At 45.0% G+C, this 17,927-nt stretch overlaps 1 protein-coding gene across 5 annotated transcripts in view; it reads left to right on the top strand.

The window, feature by feature from the left end:
* The first annotated feature begins 264 nt into the window (after positions 1 to 264).
* The window catches only part of ZMIZ1 (zinc finger MIZ-type containing 1), a 340,912-nt gene continuing 323,249 nt past the window's right edge, over positions 265 to 17,927 (top strand). For 2 of the 5 annotated variants that reach the window (XM_041404842.1, XM_041404839.1), the window contains exon 1: positions 917 to 1,153. The gene's annotated coding sequence lies outside the window, so the exon portion shown is untranslated. Of the gene's footprint in view, positions 659 to 916; positions 1,154 to 17,927 lie in introns of those variants that run through there. The other 3 variants (XM_041404841.1, XM_041404846.1, XM_041404843.1) reach the window with 3 other exon arrangements.

The raw sequence follows: 17,927 nt of genomic DNA, 5'->3' as shown, positions 1-17,927 counted from the left end.
GATGTTTTTTAGCAGATTGGGGCTCGTCAGACAAGGACGGTTTCTTCTTATTTTCTCCCTGGAAATCGGACTGGATTTCCTAAGGAGCACAGGGGAAGAAAAACAGCAGAAAAACACGCCCTATTGTTAGCGCCGGGGGCCGCGCTCCGGGCGGCGGGGGGGCCCCGGCCCCTGACCGCCCCCCCGTGCCGGGGCCGCCTCCTGGGCCCGCCCCGCCGGGCACCGCCGCCCGCCCGGCTTCCCCGGCTGAGCGGGGACCCCCGGGAGAACCCCGCTCCTACCTGGGTGGCGGGAGCTCCGAGCTCTGAAAATAACAGCCGCCCCGAGGGTGGGGGTGGTGGCAATAAATGGAGGGGGGTGGGGGGGCTAAAGTGCAATAACGGAGCCGGCAGGATGTCTCGGCGTTCCCGTGTAATCCCCCTGCCCGCCCGGTAGTTTCTTCCATGCCCGTAAAAATTCACTCGTGAAGACGACAGAGACGGAGACACCTCATGCTTGAGAGTGTGCTGGGTCCAGGGTGGTTTTCCCCTATTTAATAATACAAAAACACCGAAGGGAGTATACATATTCTCCAGCTTTCAGTTTCCAGAGTGGAAGGGTTTCCGAGTGCTTGGTATTCAGGAGGACTAAAACGAGAATCCCCGCCTTAAAAGACACTGTAAGACAATATTTGTATTTTAACTCGTATCTAAGATTTTTAACTTGGTGTGATTTGTGGGGGGGGGGACGGTGTGTGTTTTGCGGGGGGAGAGGGGAAGGGAGAGGGCGAAGGGAAGAACATCCCTCTAGGAGGCAGCTCCCTTTCAGATAGGAATCTGGGACAGATTTTGCCAGCAGCCACAAAGCATGGCCCTTTGGTAATAGAATAGCCAATGTAATTTGACACTTCAACTTGCTGTGCTCTCTGCTAGTTGATTCACTTACTCACCCACTAACATTGAGCTCCTTTTCACTGTCTGTGGGCAAGGGGGAAAAAAAAAGGGGGGGGGAGGAAGAAAAAAGAAAGCAGGGGGAGAAGGAAGAAAGGAGGGGAATAAACAAAATTATATATATAAAAATACCCGAGTAGAGCTGCAAATCAGTTGGGAAAGAGGATTTTGCCTGCCTTCTTCCTTATTATTTTGCTGCTGCAAGGCTGCTTTGCAATCCGTAGGTAAGTTTCGCGTCTATTTGCGCTCCCTGCTCGCACCTCCCCGTTCGCGGCCGGGCAGGGGTTGCGTCTCGGCGGAGCAGAAACAATGGAGCGGCCACGCTGGGGAAAAAGGTGTACAGGGAGGAGAAAAAAAAGAAAAAGAAAACAACAACATATTTATTCTGCAAGGGGAGAAAATGTGTGGAGACTTCTTAAAGGGGCAGACTGTCCCCGCCGAGGGCGCGGGGCGAGGGCGAGCGAGCAGCCGCGGAGCCGGGCCCGGGCGGGGAAGCGGCTCCAGCCGGCCAATGCCCTTCCCGGGCCGGCCGCGGGGTCGCGGAGGGACCCGGCCCGGGGCGAACTTGGAGCAGCCGCGGCGGGAGGCGGGCGGGCGTCGGAGCCGCCGCAAGCACAAAGGGGGCTGCGGGGACCGGGGCGGCGGCTGCCCCCGGCCGGGGCGAGCTCCGTCGGGGCGGGCAGGAGCCCCGCAGCGGGGCCGGGGCTGCGGCTCGGGGCGTGCGTGCCCGGCCGCCCGTGCGGGGCTCGGGAGACGCGCGGGGAAGCCTGCGCCTGTTCTTGGGGCTCCGGGAAGCTTGCCTGGGTGTAAATTCCTTGCGTCTGGGTTTTGAGAGCCAGTTGGGACCTGGGCCTCTCTCGCCAGGCAGGAGGAAGGAGAAGCCCCCCTCCGTCCCTCTTCCCCTCCCTCCCCCCGTGCATCTGTCCAGGAAGCCGCCGGGCGGAGGGGAGGGGGCGCGGGGGCAGAGGGCCGGGGGTGCCGTGCCCTGCCCGGCCCGACCCGGCCGGAGCTCGCCCGCCTTTGTGCGAGGGGAGCGGGGGAAGCGCTTCCAGGGGCGGCCGGCGGAGCTGCTCGCGGGGAGAGGGAGAATGGCAGCCAGTTAAAAGACACTTCAGGAATGTAAACATAAAAATAGGAGCCATCCAGCCACGCTCTTGTCCCCCCCACCCCCCCCCCCCGCGGGGCTCGGGATAGCATTCTGGGCTGGCGCGGTAGCGGGGAAGGAGTACGGCAGTCTGAGACAGGGGGAGGAAGTTGTTACTATAATCGGGGTTTTAGACTGTAAACTTTGTTTTGCACGTGCAAAGTTTAATTTCGGTGCCGCCTCGGAGGCTGCGATGAGAGACGCGGGGCGGCGCCTCGGGGGTGCCCCTTCGAGTGCAGCCCCCACCACCGTCTTTGCTAAAGGTGGAACCTGCCCGGCCGTGGCAGCGGGACCCCCGCATCGCCGCTTTTGTCTGGGGTTGCCGGGGTCCCGCTCATCAGCCCGGCAGCTGCATGACTTGGTGCAAATTGCGGCTGTATCGTCAGTTTTTCGGGACCGAAGCAAACTCAAGGCATAGCTCTGCTCTGTCGTCCGATTGTGCGCCGTGTGTATTTTTGTGCTTCAGTTAATAATCTGCAAACGGCTTAATGGCTCTGTAGTGCCAGAGGAATTGGTTTTCTCCATTTACTTCAGCAGGCCTGAGTGAAGCTGGTGTTCTGACTGCTTTTTTCAATGCATTGACACGAGAGAAGAGGATTTAACTTGGCAGCCTGAACAAATGCTCTATCAAAGGTTTCCTAAGAGACAGTAGGAGTGCTGGGGTGATGAATGACCTGGGGTAGTTTTAGGGTGCTACCTATGCAAGCTTTCTTTTAAATATGAAATGGCCATTTAGGGCTGTGAATAAAACTGCGCGCATCAGAAAGGCGACAGGCTTATAAAATTTAAAAGGGCAAAAGCCCATTAATGCTGTGGCAAAGCTTTGGCTCCCAGCTCTGGTTGAGTAGTTCCAACTGCCGTGAAGTGCCAAAGCTTTTAAGGAATCTTTAGCAACAGCTTCTCTCTAGCTGTGGAAGGGACCTTGGCCTTGCACACTGGAAGTTTAATGGTGCAGCCTCTCCTCCCCACTCAAGGGAGGAAAGGCGAGGGCAGCAGGTGGGAGGGCAATGGGGATAACGTAGAGGTGAAGCAAAATCTGGAGGCGAATTTTTTAAAAAGGCTGTATGCTGGAATGTATGGCTAAATGACTTGCTGGTGGGAACCTGTTCAGGTTACGATACTGAGGCAGTAACATGGCACAGCGAGTAACTCAAAAACATTACTAGCGCCAGCAGAAAAGTTTCACAAAGGAATGTAGCAAAGCTAAACACCTTTGGGAAACAAATCCCTCTGACGAACATAGTTTGTCGTGGATTCAGAGCTCCACTTCCTTCTCTTGACTGGGGAAAATGTACTGTGGCATCAATCTTCTCTTGGCGGGGCCTGGTGCAGGTTTGTGAATGCCAGAAGACTCGCTCTGACCTTTCTCTGTTCCAAGCTGAGGATGTTGAAACACCAGCCATCAAACAAAAGAGACATTGAAAGCAAGATCTGCAATGGAGCACGTGTGACTTTGAGGCTAGCTGAGTGCATTTGGTGGCCGTTTTCCTCAGAGTTTGGGGTGGGGAAGGGGAGGAGGAAAAGGTCGCTTATTTTTACACTGAGGCTGTGGAAAACCTGACTTGAAATCCCCTAAATATCCCATAGTCAAGTATTTTCTTAATCTTTTTAAGTGTTGTTTCAAAGTGCCTTGATTTCTGCTCTTTTTACATACGTATCTATAATTGCTACATTACGAGAGGAAGATTATTTTCCCCCATGGTTGCAAGGAGGACCAGGAATTTTGCATAATCCACTGCATTAAAAAAAGAAAGAGGCTTTCAAAAAAAAAAAGTCTTTAGGATTATATTTTAAAATAATGAAGTATTTCCTGGGATTGAATTGACAGTTTTATCCATACAAGATAACACTACCTTGAAAAGTGGCTGATTTCAAGATTATTCTGTAAATTGTAATTTAAATTTACTTTGGGCTTTCTGAATTTAAGAAGAACGCCTTTGGGACCAGTTGATATAGGTATCTAACCTGCCAATTACATTCATGTCAACATGGACAGATGCTTTTATTTTGCATTGTTTGCATTGTTTACAGTTCACAATACCTTAAATAAACGATCATGATTAGAAACAATAATTGAGTGTGTGGCAAAGGATCAATGAAAACTTTGTTTCAGGAAAGAAGTGAGTTGCTGTGTATATGTACAGAGAATGTTTTGTGCTCTCTGGGATGAAATAAATCTGCGATCTTACTATGGTGTACAATTCTGTTTTTAGATTATTTTAAGAAACCCACAAAAGATAATGGATCCGTTTTTGCAACATCTGAATGATTTCTCATGTACAAGAAGTGGAAAGGCAAGGCTCTCTGTAGCATAGTTCCATTCATAACATTTCTTGGGAGTTGCTTGCCCTTTGCCCCAAATCTCTTCCACTTTTATGGGCTCCAAAGGTTTTCTGTTGGGGGGGGGGGGGGGGGAAAGCAAAAGTAGAGCAAAAGCAGCACCCCAAACCCTCATGGATGGAAGTTACATCGCTGATACTATAGTTGGAGACAATGTTGGCAGGTTTTTAGCAATTTAATGTTTGTACTAGCAGCTTGGAAAGCCTGGTTTCTCTCCTGAAAAGGAAGAAAAATAGATCTGGGAAAGGAAAAAGAGCTGGAATTCCTTTTGCCTTCCCCAATGTTGTTGATAGGTTTCAGAACAACAGGGATCCAGCCTTTTTCCAGTCACACAGAAGATAATGTGACTATGAGAAATGGAGGTAGTGGCTGGCCAGGAACTCGTGGTGCCTGCTGTGCTGCTCTAACAACGTGGGTGATCAAATGCTGCAGGAGGCGTGAGCTTGGGTTGTTATGGCTTTACCTGGGAAGCCTGTTTCTCATAAATAAGTAGGACTGCAGTTAATGCCTGTGGTAGCAAATTTGACCACTACGCAATTGGCTAATTTGTTCACTCCTAGTTAGACCAATTTTTGTGAAATTCTATCCTGTATTGCAGCAAAGTGGCGAGAATATTGCTGAAGAGTTTATGTTGGTTTATGTTTGTTCCTGTCAACTGCCTGTTGCAGGACAAGCAGCACAAGCCCTCTTTATCCATTTAGGTGTGTTTTATGGGAAAACACAGTAAGCAAAACATCAATATAGAACCACCAGACAGACCTCCTGCTCTGATATTGTATGTTTTCCTTACACTCAATTCACATCTTCACTCCGAGGGTATGTAAGCCTTCCTGCTGATGACAAGTTGAGGCTGTCAGTGGTATTAGAAATAATTTCAGCTTTAAAATGGTGTCTTTGGCTTAAAAGGTTGTTTTGCTGTACTGATTTCCTCCTCCCCACTTCTTACTATAAAGCAGAAAATTCTTATGTAGCAATTTTCAATTCTTCACTTCCATTGGGTTTCACATGATCATTAACATTCAGCTTGGCTAATGTTAGAATATTTTAAAGAGAATATAGGCTGCTAGGGAAATGTCCAGGCAATGAGTTGTAATGGATCTCCACAGCTAGACTGTTGGAGGCAGTAGTGTATTATGAGAGTAGGAGATGGCCTTACACTTGTTACATGTTATTTTTGGTTCTAATAATTTAAGATACACTGAAGTCTACATTGCCTGCAAAGATGAAGTTTCCTGGCTTCAGTACAGTGCTCTGCCCTTCCCTTTATGGAGCAGGGCAAATTTCTATGGGTATTAGGTATCCAGTAAAAAAAGCAAAGTTGTTCTTAGACAGACAAAATCACTTTCAACCTAATTTCTTCTGTAAGCGTCAATAGAAATTAAGTTACTCCACAGGGAATGGCTCATTCTTTAAAAGAACTTGCCCTTCTGAAGCTCACATAGGTGATCATTCATTCTGGAACACCTGTAGTTTCCTTCAGTTGCTTATACATTTTAGTTCTGTAGCAGAGGACAGAGGAAGTAATTTTTTACTCCTTTAGTGAATGGTCTAACATCCAAGAAATCCTTTCCAATTTGTGGTGGTTGATGCATTTTAAAATAAGTTTTAGTATCTAGTGAAATATCTAAGCTTGAAAAGGGATTTCTGTCCTTTACATGGATAATTCTATAGATCAAGCTGGTTTGTATTTTGTCTAGTGTACTAATATTGGGGTAGTGACATACAGCCTATCACAGTAACATTCCATTAACATAAATGTGGGAAGCATATCCTCTGGTTGGTAATCCGGGGTTTGTTTGGACTCTGCAGACCAGCTTTGACTTGATTCCCAAAGTGAAGCTGAAAGGCTCCTGGCTCAATATCAGGCAGTGGGAGGGAGAAAAAGAAATTGCTCAAAACGCCATTTATATGCACAGTGCTACAAACCTGTGCAAATTTCATAAAAGTGCGAGTTTGTATTACCTCTACTGCTCGTTGTTAGTCTATATAAGAGGTTTCTTATTAATTTTATGTTTTCTTGTTTGTCCTGGCTTATGACAGTGGATGGTGAAAACCTGATTTATAACTCATGTCCTCATGCTAAATCATCCTCCTTTAGACCTGTGAAACCTACCCAGGTGACAGTCCAGGTGCCTGATCCATAATCAGCTGTGTTATCCTCTTCCTGTAGGGCTGTATGCCAGTCTTTTTGTAGTCAGTATTGGTTGTGGGCACAGAGGGACTGTGGTTGCTGTAAGCCTTTTTATTTCCAGGGAAAAGCAGCACTGCTGTGGGTCTGACTTCAGAAAGGAGAGCAACTCTAACATATAGATAATACATATGTGTTGTCAAAGATAGCACGAGAATGAAAGCCACAAAAGTGAAGCATCTGATAATGTCACTCAAAACTAGTATGGAGATGGTTGTCTTTATTTGGGTTTTCTTCAAATCTTATTTGTTCTCAACTCTTTACCTGGTAACTGGTAAATTCTTCTGGTGATTTAGTTTGGTAGTCAGCTTGGTCCAGATAGCATTAACTAGAGAATACGGACTTGATCTAATGCACAAATGTGGGGAAACTGCCTCATTCGTATGGCAGCTCTTTGTGCTGTGAAATGCCATTTGTCATCTTTGCTGATTAGGTAGAAACATGTTTGAGGAGTAAGAGAAAAAGCAATACCTTGACAACAAGTTTGTGTTGTCTTTTGGAATCATGTAGTAGTTTTTCATTCCTTTGAGACTTCAGGGCTCCGATGACTGACTGGCTGGCACAGTGAACGGTATCTGTCTTAGAGATTTCTAGATAGTCTCATAACTAATCAGAAAGCATTATTTATTGGGACTGCAGTGACATAGATATATGACAGAATAGTAGGGGCTTCAATTGGCCATTTAGTAGGAAAAAACAGTTCCCTTGATGTGTATCTGCTTGTTTCTTGGCTACATTCCTGATTCCCTGTGAGAACAGTGGAGTCTTTCAGGCTGCTCTGAAATACACACCTCTGTATCTCCATCTGTAAATTCTGCCGTGCAGGTTTCTCTTCTTGTGTTTTTGAACACCCTTTCTGAAAACAGATGAGCTGATCTAATACTGGTTTATTGTGTAAATAAGGGCACCGTGGGGTGAGGGAGAAGTGCAGGACAGTGCCGAGGCTGACACTGCAGGGCAGTTGGTGCTTGAAAAGGTTTGAGATGGGACTTGAGAAGGTTTCCAGGGACTTCCCTGGAAATTGTCTGGTCTCATACTGACAAAGGGGGTTTCGGAGTCTACCTCACCAAAAGCAGAAATCATTGTAAGCTTGTAAGGTGTTTTTATGACTGATTTTGTGTGAAACTCAGACCCTTCCCCTGTGCTCTTCTCTTGGACATTACTGTAGTCCAGCAGCCTGCTAGGTGGGCATTCTCCAGCTTAAAGGTTACCATCTGCTCTTGGTTATTTTAGAGGTGTGAGAGTGTGATGCGTGAGGGGAAAATATCCACCACAAGAGAGTTGACTCACAGGGAGGAGAGGCTTGAGCCCCGAGTTGTAAGACCTCCACCCCTCCAACTACAGCCACTTCCTTGAGGAAATGAGAGAAACTCATCAGCTGCTCTGCCCTGTGTCTGTGCCCAGTTTGAGCAGCACTTCTGTTTGTGCAGCCCGAAGGCGGGATGCCTCCATAGATAGTGTGAAAATAAGAAATACCTTACCTATCACTGCTTTCACATAAACCTTAGTTTTCCTTAGTACTGCACGTCTCTAAGGTCTTGGCTATTGTAAATGACAAAAAGAAGCCTTATAAACATGAAAATTTTCTTAGGGAATGCATTTACTTAAAATACATTGCAAAATACAGGTTCCTGCAGCTAAACTATTTTGACAATAAGCACTGTTACACTTCAGTTTAAAACTATTTTATATTTTTCGGTGAATGGAAAAGCCATTTGATTATCTCCCCTGTCCTGCCAAGCTGTGCCAACCCTACCTCCAGCTAAAAAAATAAAGGGGCAAGAAAATGCTTTAAAAAGCACTTTTAGAGACTTAGTTGACACTGAATTCTTGGAAAAGCAGTTTGTTTATGCATCTACCCATAGATGAAAGAGAGAAGAGTTTAGTATCCTGCAGGTTTGCAGGGGAAAAGAAGAATGATATGGTTGTCAGGCAGTCTACGCAGTCTCTTAGTGTCCTTGTAAATCCTGTGTTTGTTTAATGCTTATAACTCTTTTCCCAGCAGTGAGATCACAGAAGTTAACTTTGTTACAGCTGTTATACAGCTTATGCTTAGGTCTCCCTTATAGCAACCCGAGGCTTTCCTCAAGCCTTTTCAAGTAAACCTTCTCTTCTCCACTTAGCACAGGTTGATTCACTTTATATTTAATTAAACTTCCCTTTTTTTTAACTGGAATTCTTGTTCTAAAGGATGTCAGGCCAGTGAAGTGTCATCCTGTACATGCTTTTGTGATCTGACTATCTGCACACTCAGCTCACCGTGCTTTAGGTGCTTTACAAAACCACAAAACCTTACCTTTCTGTTTCACAGAAAATCAAGGTGCTGAGTTGCAGTGGGCACTTATGTGCAGATGTGGATGATAGTTCTGTGACTGAAAAGGTGAATTCAATGTGTGTTGCGCTGTCAAGGCTGTTTGTCTACAAACTAGTGTTCAAATTGATCCCATTCACAAGTCCCTTTTTGATTCTGAGATATCCACTCTGATGTGTCTCACCTGGTGAGACTTAATGCAGCTGTCGGTCCTGCTTTTAGATGTTTGTTACAGGAACTGTACTTGAGTCTTTGCTTGTTCTCTCAAGTGTGAGATTTCTCCAAAAATCTACATCACTGTTTTAAAAAGTATTGGGTTGCAGTCCAGCTGGAGTTAGATACCATTAGAGATAGGTGCCTACTAGCTTTCCAAATGAATGCGTAGCTTTGGCTTTTGGCACTGTAATACTCTGACATCTCTCACATTAAAATCATAACAGTATTATGTAAGGAGAAGTTATTTTGGGTCACTAGCAGCGCCCTCTCAGACTTCGTTAAATCAGCCTTGCAAGTTAAAACACTTGGGCTCCCATCTTCTTCCTGCAGCTTTTTGGCAGCTTTTTGAGCGTGTGGGTGCTGTGTCTTTTCTCAGTCATTTGCCCTCTGCTTTGCTCAGGCCGCATGGCTGGCTCTGATCCTGCTTCTGCCACAGCAGTTCGTGTGGCTGTGGGGAGCCCTTGCAGAGGAAGGGCACACTCAGCACTGCTCAGCCCTGGCTTTCGCTCCCCAGTCCCTGCTGCTTTGGGGTGGCACTGGAACGAAGGAGAAACCGGGGGGCTCTGTGGTCCTGCTGCTCCAGGCTCTGTGGAGCAGGCGGACAGGAGCTGCGTGGGAAGCTGGATACCCAGGAGGGCTTCAAACTACACTAAACAAAGTCCCACCTCTGCAGCGGGCACTTGCTTGTTTATGTGTAACTCAGGAGTCAGTTTCATTTGGCCTTGTGTTATTCTGTAGCAGAGGACAAGTAAAACACCAGCTGTTGGTGACCAGCAAGAGACAGAGTACAGAAAGAATTCTGGGGAACCTTTGCAGTGTTTGTTAATAACGAATACTTGAACCTGGTGTTTAGCAAAGGTACAGTTTAGGTATGAAAGATGCCATAATTGGACTTGTGTGAGCATTGTAAATGCTTCCTTTGGAGACCAGTCCTTGCGTTCCGAGTGATCCTTGGGTATGAGTTATGCATAAAGCGATGGCCGTTCGGAGATGGCTTATGCTTCAGAAGGAATCAGCAACAGGACAGAAGATAAATATTTTAAAACATCCACCTGAAATTGCTGTGCCCTCGAAGTCTGTGCAGCAGGGAGAGCAGAGCTGCTGGATTCCACTGCCGGTGGCAGTGGCTGGAGCTGTGCAGGTTGGGAGAGTGGAAGGGCCCCCTGGGGCACAGAGCAGATGGTGCTTGGTGCTGCTCAGGCTTGGGTGAGGCAGTGGTTCTTTCTGCAAAGAGCAGTGCTGTGGGTGGTTAGTGCTTCAGAGCTTTTTTGATTAAAACAGGTTCTGAAAATAATTGCAATAATTTTTATTCTACCTGTATTCATGACAGATTGCTCTTTTGTGAAGGAACCCGTTGAAAAGCATCTGAGAGGTGTAGGGTCTGCAGGGACAGAGTTGAGGTGGCAGCGGTGGCTGCTGCTGGGGGGTTCAGAGTGGAGCTCTGGGCAACTGGCTGGGGGGAAACAAGTGAGTGCCTTAAATTCAGGATTGTGCTGCTTCTCTTACCCTTAAGTAAGGTTGTTTTATCCCCAAATAAATACAAAAAATGCTGAAAATTTAGGATTCATCTGTTAATGTTGCTTTTGTTAAATAATTGGTACTTGGAACATCTATTTTTAAGACTTTGGCGTGTTTCCTCTTAGCTACCCTAGAGCATAGCTGCTCCCCCAGAGTGGTGGTTGGTATGCTGCATTTAAGGCAGTGTTTTGTAACCTTTGGATATTTGCCTTTAGCTCTCTGATAGGCTGTGATGGGTTCTTGTAAGTGCCATGCCACTGGAGTGGTTCACCCAGGACAGCTCCAGCTGGGCGTCTGCGTGCCCAGAGCTGGGAGCACCAGGCATATGCAGGTAAACACATTAACGAGCTGAAAGGAGGATAAAGTCGATGACAGGCAGGCTGCTATTGTGTGGTGCCCAGGCTGTGCCATGGTGACTAAGACGCTGTGATGGTTTCCTTATTGGCCACCATCTGTCTGCTCCTGGCTGCAGCTTCTTGGCTGGCACTCTGCCTTCGGAGCGGGACCGGCTCTGCCTCGGCGCAGCACCCAGGGCAGGGAGTCTGGGGTGGGCAAGGACGGGACGATGGCTGCCCAGCAGCTTTCTGGTCATGGCTGTGTGATACACTTGTTTAATCGCTTTGGGAAAAAAACCCCAAACTTCTGAGACAGCGTTTTCAGTGTATTCCTAAAGGTTTTGCGTCCTATATGCTTGCATAAATCATTCAATGCGCAAACTTTTTTGCAACACTTTTTGTGAAAGAAAATCTGATACCAGTGCCTAACTTTGGAATATTAGTGTTTTGAAAATTTAAGGGAAACTTCATATGTTTCTAGCAGTTTTATGGTGACACACAATTCGAAATTCAGACTAAAAAATTTTAATTTGGTCACCCAAGAAGAAACAGTATGTCGGTGTGGAGTCTTACTCCTTTTTCTGAAATTGCAGCAGTGGCCCTCAGTATCTTTTTCTCAATAAAGCGAAATGTAAATCAAAAATACTTGTAATGTTGCCAACATCTTGTCTTAGCAATATCCCAGCATATTAAATCATAAAATAAAGAAATAGTACATAACTCCTGCTGTATGAAAAATAAAAATATATTTTAAAGTATATATTTGTTGTAGTCATGCTCATCTTCAGTGTTCATGAATTTGTACCTTATTTTGCTGAAGAAACTGGCAGCCAACGTTATCTGAAAAACTTTTAATACAAGAAATGAAATATTGGTGAGTCAAGCTCCCATTTTACCGGTTGCACCCGATTTATGAATATTTTGTAGTAAATAAAAGGTGAATACATATACACCAACCTCTCTTTGCTTTCCTTCATTGTTTAATAAGGCTAAACCCTCCAAAGGAGCACTGAAGAGGCAGGGATTCTTTGGCAGTTGATCTATTTGTGTTTTTAACGTAGAATATTTTTAGCCTGAGATACAAAAATATGTACTTTTGTATTGAAAGAGACTGTTGTTTCCTTTTATTTTAAACCCTGGATGAGAAACAAGATGTCAGACCTATTATAATGCAGCCCAGTAATTAACATATGTTGGTCTGCCTCTGCCAAGGATTTCTTATGAGTAATGCAAGTTGCACAAGTAGAGGAGTCAGGTGGTTTGTCAGTGAAGAATCATACACATGCTTGAGTGATCAGATCCTAGAGACACCATCTGAAGATAGAATGTGTATCTGGGTTTGAATCTAAGAACAATTATAGTTTAAATGACCTCTTGGCTGCCTTAAGTTTAAAAATCTAGGTAAATTCAGCTTTTTCGTCGTGGGTTTTTTTTTCCTAATGAGGCATATATGACCAATTCTGATCTGTTTTCCTAATAAATGTCATGGGAAACAAATGGTATATTGTGGATTTAAATAACTCAAAGATTCCTGAACTCTGAAATTTGCTACAATTAGTGTTCTTTTCTACAAGGAGATTTTGTTCCTTAACCTAAAAGGAGACTGTTGCACACCCACTCAAGGTTTAATGTGGGCTCACAGTTAGTGAGTGCATCTTCTGCACAGCTCTCAATGTGGCCCCACCATCTTGGCTGAGGGGACTGGAGCAGGGGGATGTAATAGGATCCGTCAATATCTGCATATATTGCAAGTATTAATAAGTATTGTTTGTATTGTTTGTATTAACTTACAAACACCAGAGCTTCTTTGGTAGTTTATCACCCTAGTGTAAAACCATAATTTTTTTCTGCTTTAGAGTTGTGTTTAATTTGTAGTTTATATTTTGATACTATCTGTTCAGCTGTAAATCAAGCTTGTCTGTGACAGTGATGGCCCTCAGGCTACCTTTTGGTTGTAAATTCACAATTCTTTTTGCCTTGAGTGCCATTTTCAAGTTATGCAGTGTGGATAATCTTGAATAAAAGAACTTTCAATACAGGAAGTGGATTTTGGTGCTTATACTAATGATTACACTAATTTAAGATTGCCAGCCTTAAAATATTCAGCCATTAGAATCCAGGCATATCACATAATTTTATGTAATAATAAACTTGAATTCTTTTGCAAAATCTGCTTTTGGTACCCGCTGGTTTAGGGTCCATATTTTCAGGTTTTGTCTTGGCTCACAAACACTGGAAACTCAATTAAATGGACAGAGACACGGTTATAATTGGTTCACTTAAGGAGTTGGAGCTTTAGAGTACACATGAAAGTACTATTAGGCTTAGGTCCAGGACTTGTTTCTCACTTTCTGCTGCATTTCCATGCCATGTTAGGACCTGGTAGGTCCAATTCACCCACGGAGGGTGTTTGCCACCCTTTCTCAAAACAGGGTAGTGCAATTGGTAGTCACACTTAGCAACACTGCTTGCCTGTTTTTCAAATCATTGAGCAACTTGTGGCTTCCAGAAAGGTTAAGTAAGGACTGCAGTGGGTCAGAACTCCTGATCTGCAAAATTCTCATGTCTAGAAAATGCTGAGATCTCTAAAAGTGAAATTTTTGGATGTAAAATTTTTCCCCTTCCACTGTCATTATTCTAAACTGGGCAGATTCAGCAGCTTTTGAGGAGATGCTGGAAAACCCAACTAGTTTAAGGGGGGAAGAGCTGGCTTGGAAAAATAAGTGGCGAGAAAGATGTAGCTGCATTTACTGCCTTAGCAACATTTTGGCCATGGAAAGTGACATTGCTGAACTCGTGTTAATATTTATTGTGCATTCAAATACCTGTCGGAAGGCTTTGTGATCTATGGGTACTATTTTTATCTTCATTTACAAATCAGCAGGTGTTCACAGGCCTGTTGGACATCCATCCTTTTGAGGCATTTATAAGTAAACGTTTCTGGCTGTCATAATTTTGGTTGGTCAAGTTCATATTAATTGCTGCACTCTGTGCAGTTGTTCTAACATTTAAATACTGCCTGTGAGTAGGTTTGATTAAAATTACGTCCCTAGGTGCACACTAAATACCTTTGATACCTCACCTACAAACAACTGTAGAATTGTTGGTGAGAATGACAGCTGCAGGCAATAAACGAGGACAGTAATAGAAGTCTCAGTGCTGGAGAGAGCATCATAAATCATGAGGTGAGAGCAGCGTGTGTGCTGACAAATCGGTGAGCAGCTGCAAACAGCATTTTCCAGGTAAGAATTATTGCACTTGCTCCTGATAACTGCTCAGAAACCACCTCTTCCTTGTATGGCAACTTTGCCCCTGCACAGGTACTCACAGCAGTGTAAGCTGTTGAGCTCTAGTATTTTGCCTGGGAATGGTGTTTTGTGTGGTGTAAGGTACATATTGTACATTGGACCTTGGTTTTCATCCAAGGTGTATTCAAGTGTGAGTTTTCCCCTTTCAGGGAGGAAAATCCCCATGTTTATTGCAGCAGATTAGTTATTTGATTTAGTTTCCTCAGAGACTTTGGAGAAGTGTTCTTGACAGGTGGAGAGAAGGAGATGTATTTGGATGGTTTTAGCAAGCTTGCTTTGTTAGCCCTCACCAGGTGGAATTTGGAGGAGGTACATATGCCTCTTCAAAAAAAAAAAAAAAGAAAGAAAAAAATACTGGAATGATGCTGTTTAAGTAAGGGAGGTAATAATCCAGTCACATAGAAAGCAGTCTTGCTCTTCTACTATGAGGGAGATGAAAACTATTTTAATGAAATAATGATGGGAAACAGATGGCAAAGAGCTAGCAACTGAAATATTTTTTGAACACTAGAAAATAAGTGTCAAACACATGTCTTATAATGTAATTATTGCTAAAAGCATAACATGTCAGAATATGTCTTAAAATGTTCAAATCTTTTTTTTATACATAATTCAAACATAATCTCTTGGGTTCTGGTTAATAGACTTTAATCTTGATAAATTAATGGCTTAGAAGTTTTGATGACCAGAAGTTACTGCCGCTTTGCTTAGACAAGTGAATGTGACACCAGTGCCCTGCTCCAGAAAGGTGCTGCAGCTGGCAGACATTCATAGCTTTAATATGCAGTCTTGGTAGACAGCCCTTTGGAGTTCCTGTGCTGTCAGTTTGTTGTCCATGATGGGAGAAGTTGCTGACACACGTGGGCGTGTTGGGACTGCAGTGTGGGCAGGGCAGCCCCAGCTGTGGTGCTGGCTGTCTGGCTCAGGTGTGAGGCTCCCCTGGTGTTGGGGAGCACAGCTCCGGCATGCAGCACACATCCTGGTGAATACCAGGAGTCCTAACCAGCACTGCCCCAGCGCTGCTGCAGGTGTGACTGCAGTGCTGTCCTGTCTCCACTGTGACAGGGGAACTTGAGTATCTGCAAGGATTTCTTAACAGTTTTGCTGTGCTGTGCTTATGGTTAGAATGTAGTTGTCTTTCTGTTGTACTTGAAACTGTTTACATAAATCATACAAATGAAGTGTTCATTAGAAATGGTCCTTTGAATAGAATCATATAAACATGAGATAATTGTGTCCCAGTTTACACCCCACCCCTCTCTCCCGCTGGGCAGCAGGATTTGATCACTGGATTGAGAGAAGACTTTTGTGGGTTTGGAATGTTTTCATTGCGGCTGGTTTTGTTGTTTCTTTGTTTGTTTTCTTGTTAAGGTTCATTTTCAGCTGACTTAGCTATGATTGATACCACTGTCCATGACTGCCTGGTTTCTGCATCAATGAAAGGAACATTAGGAACACCCCAACTAAGCAGATGGAGGGCCAGGGCCTCCCTTTGAGCTCAGCTCAACAGGCGTCAGGCTATGACACTATTCTCAATGTCCAGGCACCTTGCAGTTTCCCCCCGATAAAAGAAGACTATTTTCATACACCTCAGAACAGTTTCAGTGCAACAACCTGGTTTTCTAGAAACTCTTTTTTTCTTTTATAGAATATTCTTCTGACATTGATGAGTGTACAAGAGAAGCTATTTTTCTGAGTTTTTATACTTATGTACCATAGCCAATGTGTTCAGACACCTTCATGTGCATTTTTTTTCCTCTAAGTCCCATTGAACTGAATACCTCTTACCAGCCTCACCTGATTTAATACTGAGCTAGCTGAAGGGTACCATTCATTGGCTGGGGGCATGGTGACTTTTGGAAGATAAGCTGGGGGATGTGCAAGCTTTGGTGCTAGCAATACAGGGCTTTGACTGTGGTGTCCGTGGCATGGCCACATTCCTCCCCTTTCCCCCTTTCTCTGTGCTAGCAGGAATAGCAGAGTGGAAGGTGTGCAAGGGTCTCATCTGTGCCTCTCAAAGATAAACTGTGTCCTGGAGGTGGTGCTGACTGTGTGCCACTAACACAGGCTGATGGGAATCAGGAAAGGTAGGGTGGCATGGAAGCAAGGGGCCATCACTGCACCATGGTGGGCGGCTTGTATATGGGTCAGCATCTTTTATGGCTTTCTGCATTCACTTCTCCAGGACAGGAATAAATTATGCTATTAATACTGAGGGGAGCTGTACCATGATGCCCAGTATGAGCATGCTGCTGTGTGAGAAAGGTGGACAATCCCTCTTTCCATCCTGTGGTTTTGTGCTGTCAGGACTACTTAAGCCTCTTGGTTCCCTGCTGCATGTTATTCCCATCCTTATGCTGTGTTAGCATAAATATTTGTGCAGGTGCACAATGAACCAGACTGCTGAACTGATGAGGATGGAAACAAAAAAAACCCTTTTGTGTTTCTTACACATTTTTTCCCTAGTCTGTTTCTGTTTCCCTCTGCGTCTGCACCAATCACCCATGAGCAGCACATGGGCAGCAGCACAGGATTCAGAAGTAGAGCTGTGTGGCAGACATGGAGGCAGGAAAGATTGCTTTACCTGGCTCTCCTGCCTAGGAAAATAAGACAGATCCACAGTCTCACAATTAGCAGAAAATAATAAACCCAGCTTGTAAATAGATTGGATCAAGTGATTAAAACCACAATATTTTGATTTGCATAAACTTGTTTTCCTATTAGTACAAGAGCATATGTTGCTGGGGGCAGGTAGATTCTCACTAAATTGCATGTAACCTTCCCTACATTGGGCACCGCTTGTCATCTGTTAGAACAGCCTCTGGAAGTGGTCAGGAGTCCTGAAAGCAAGACCCAAACAAAAGGAGCTTGGTTCTGCAGGACCATGCCCATGCAAGTTCCTGCCTAAAGCCCCTTCATCCAGTGGATGATCTTGGGAGGCTGGAGGCCTCGGCTGTCTCCAGCTGCATGACCTGGAGAAGTGAAAAGATGCTGGAAGAGCTCAGTCTCCAGCTGGTCTGTGGTTGAGGGCACTGGGGAAGCATCACAGGGCCAGGGCTACCCATCACGCAGAGTAGTCCCTCTCAAGCCTTGTTCCTCCTCATGCTGCCTGGTGCTGTCCTGGGGATGGAATGAGTATTTTGGGATCATTGCAGAACCTAAGCCTTTTAAAACACCCTTATATGTCCTGTGACATAGTGTGTGAACTGCCGCTGAAACCAGCTGTGCTACATCCTGCTGTTTAGTTCTTCCAGTTTGGACCAAGTACCCCCAGCTCTGAGGCTTCTGTTTTGCAGAACGTGGCTCTGGTTTCCACAGACGGAAAGCCCTAATGCAGATCTTAGGAGACACTTTTTTTCTTTTCCTTTGAACAACCTGTGTTTCAACTGAAATGGATTATTTCCTTTTCTGTCAAACCAGGTCGTGGGAACTTAGCACTCTACAGTCAGGGAGGAGGTATCACAGAGCTCGAAGCCCATCCTCCCCTGTGGTTGGTGTGGCTACAGGATACTTCTATCACACTTACCCTTGGCAGAAAAGGCGGCTGCGTATTGTCACAAATTGTGCAGTAAGATCGAAAGCCAAAACCTGGAAGGGAAAGCCAAGCTCCTGTTTGGAGCCCTGAAGTATTCCTGCTC

The sequence above is a fragment of the Onychostruthus taczanowskii genome, unplaced genomic scaffold (genome assembly GCF_017590055.1).
Source record: "Onychostruthus taczanowskii isolate IOZ18803 unplaced genomic scaffold, ASM1759005v1 scaffold22, whole genome shotgun sequence".
NCBI lineage: Eukaryota > Metazoa > Chordata > Aves > Passeriformes > Passeridae > Onychostruthus > Onychostruthus taczanowskii.
The sequence above is the reverse complement of the archived record's forward strand: the minus strand, read 5'-3'. Positions and strand labels throughout refer to the sequence as shown.